Source organism: Antrostomus carolinensis, unplaced genomic scaffold (genome assembly GCF_000700745.2).
Source record: "Antrostomus carolinensis isolate BGI_N321 unplaced genomic scaffold, ASM70074v2 scaffold8930, whole genome shotgun sequence".
In the NCBI taxonomy this organism is placed as follows: Eukaryota; Metazoa; Chordata; class Aves; order Caprimulgiformes; family Caprimulgidae; genus Antrostomus; species Antrostomus carolinensis.
The window spans coordinates 14,812-17,753 of NW_010290504.1; the positions used below are offsets into that span (position 1 = coordinate 14,812).

The 2,942-nt window shown below is 40.8% G+C and overlaps 1 long non-coding RNA gene across 1 annotated transcript; it reads left to right on the forward strand.

Annotated features, from left to right (window-relative positions):
• Positions 1-553: 553 nt before the first annotated feature.
• LOC104529181 (uncharacterized) lies at positions 554-2,709 on the forward strand. Its single transcript, XR_728059.1, has 2 exons — positions 554-711; positions 1,875-2,709. It is a non-coding gene; the product is annotated as an uncharacterized LOC104529181 (long non-coding RNA).
• Positions 2,710-2,942: the final 233 nt, after the last annotated feature.

The following is a 2,942-nucleotide window of genomic DNA, read 5'->3' on the forward strand; positions in this document are numbered from 1 at the left end:
ACCCTTCTATGCTTTAATAGTATGAAAAACCTTGCAAGTAGGAGCCAATGTGTATACAGATGTTCTTCTTGACTAAACAAAGCTTTCTTTGTTTACACAGTGCTAGGGAGCTGCATTATGAGAAAGGTTAGAGGGTAAGATAAGAAACATGACCTGAAAGAAAACTCCCAGATTAGGCTGTGAAGGCCAAATGCTGGTGTTTCTGAAGTCGGTGGGAGTTTTTCTGGCCTCTGAGGAAGCGTCCGGAAGGCAGCAGCACCCTGTGTCTGCTCAGGGCTTTGTCATCCTGCACTGCAGTCAGGCATCCCTCTAGGTGGTCTCTACTCCAGGGTTGAAGAGCATGAGGAAAGTGTGCTACCCGCTCGTGTCAGCCTGCCAAGGCTGTCAACTCACACCATTTGTTTATTCCCCTTCCCTTTTCCCTTCCAGAAACGCTTCTCTAGAAACAGAGCAACTTTTTGAAGAACATGGGGAGAAACGATGGGATCATTCTTTAGAAGGGTTTTAATTTTGCCCCTACAAGCGACAGGGTATTTGAAAAACGTCTTTCTTCTTCCAGGGTACCAGCCTGTCCTGCCGAACCAGCAGCAGGGGTTCCAGGGTCTCATGGGAATGCAGCAGCCACCCCAAAGCCAGAGCCTGATGAATAATCAACAGGGAAATCAGGTGCAAGGCATGATGGTGCAGTATCCAGCCATGTCGTCTTATCAGGTACTTGGGAGCGTAAAGAAACACGGCTTTCCTTGGAAAGTGCTTCATTGAATTAAGTTCTTGTATTGCAGAATGGTCTTTATTACTTCCTTAGGACAGTGTGTGGCAGGAGGCTTCTTGATAAATATGCTTCTAAGTCAAATGAGGGGGGTTTTTTTGCTTCCTGTTAACATATTAGTACTCTCAATTTTCATTCTGAATTGGGAATACTTCAAATGAACTATTTATTACAGCCTGCAGTGAGGATAAAATGTCACAAAGGATGAAGGAATTATACTTCTTCCTGTGAAGAAAATGAACTTAAAATATAAAAGATGGAACATTGTTGGGTTGTTGGTTTTTGGTTTTTTTTTGACAGTGCAGTATTGTTTCCTGTAATGAAATTGAGGGCTTTGCCTGATCCAGTTAAAGATTACTCATCTGTGGAGACTCCTGCCAAGGCTCTCACCATGTCTGCTATAACAAGCTGTTGCCAGATAGATTTTTGTTTATTGGGTTTTGGGAAGAGGGAAGGCAGTGGCTTGATTTTTACCAAGTCTGTAACTTATTTCCCCATCTTTATACCTGGTTTTTGTGAGATATGCCAAGAGCCTGTGACAGGTGGCCTGTGCTTAGGTTTCCTGCTGGTCCCTCAGGAAAGTTAAGAAGCTAAATGGCATGTAATTCATTTTAATAGGTTGCACTGATTGAGCAGCCATTCAGCTTTTCCCTCAGCTTCTCTGAAAACACTACAGCAACCCAGCTGGAAATGGGGAAATTGCTTGTGGGTAAAATTTTCCCCTTATATCTTCAGAATTACTATATTGAAAATGTGTTTGAAAGGTTAATGATCAAGTTAAAGGTTTAGACCTTTTAGATGGCCTAGATATACCAGAGTTGAGTCTTCTGTTTGCACTGATCCCAGAAATTAATATTCAGCTAGATCATGACAGAGCCACTTACTAGACCTGGGAGCAGAGGGATTTCTCTTTAAGCCTTCTCTAACAAAGGAAATCCTCAGGGATGAGAACAGTTCTGAGCAGCAGAAAGTGACACATTTTGGCAGAATACGTTGTATACTCAAATTCAGCCAGAAGGAAGTTGGGGATACTCGGGACCTACTTTAATTTGTTTAGTAATTGCTATTTTTTTTCCCCCCTATGTCTCTCCGTATTCCTACCTAGGTGCCAATGACCCAGGGTTCTCAAGGATTGCCGCAACAATCATATCAACAACCAATCATGCTACCTAATCAATCAGGTCAAGGAACACTTACAGCCACTGGAATGCCTGTCTACTGTAATGTCATACCTCCTGCCCCACAGAACAACCTACGGTTGATTGCCCCACACTGCCCCTCCAATAACGTTCCAGTTATTTCTGCCAGCTGCAGGACAAACTGTGCGAGCATTAACAATGCAGGGTGGCAGGTCAAGTACTGACACTGTGGCTTAGTGGATATACGAGGATAGCGGTGCATTATTTGACAAATAACACATGGCCTTCAAATGGAGAGGAACACAACAGGATAATCAGTTGAGGACATAAGTACTGACTATGCTCAAGTGATTTGCTGCTGGAAAAATCTGTAAAAAAAAAATAAAATAAAAATAAAATAAATTTTGAAAAAAAAAAAATGTTTGCTGGTTAATGGTGCATATTTTTGTCATGTCTGCTAGGTATGCCTTTATAGCTTAGCTAGTGACATGAATTCATTGAGGTAAGATTTTTTCCTACCACTGAACACCACTGTGTAGATTGTAATATCCCCGATTCGGATTAGTTTTGTACTTTGTGTTGAGTTTGTGAAGCTAAAAGTATTTAAAAATATAATAAAATCACATTGTACCAAAGCTGTAATGGAAATGAAAAAAAAAAAAAAAAGAAAACAAAAAAGGAATTACTGAATGGAAGGAATAATTTATATACACTATAGAGTTTTTTTATGGATATATACTGTATTGTAGTGCTTAATCACAATAAAGCTATTTGACCTCATGGAGAAAGGTCATGTTTCTACTACCTGCTTGGTCTCTTCTCTGTTTCTGAGTGAGTGAATTTCCCTTTGGTTCTGCATTGTCTTACTTCAGGTGAAGCTCATGGTGGGAATGATGCTTAATGGGCTTATGGGAGTTTGATGAGAAGGCAACATAGCTGTGTCTCAGCATGCTGTACCATAACAGATAAAACTACCTAGAAATTGTAGCGTAGACACCCAGAAACTGTTCAATGAATGGTGTAACGGATCATCT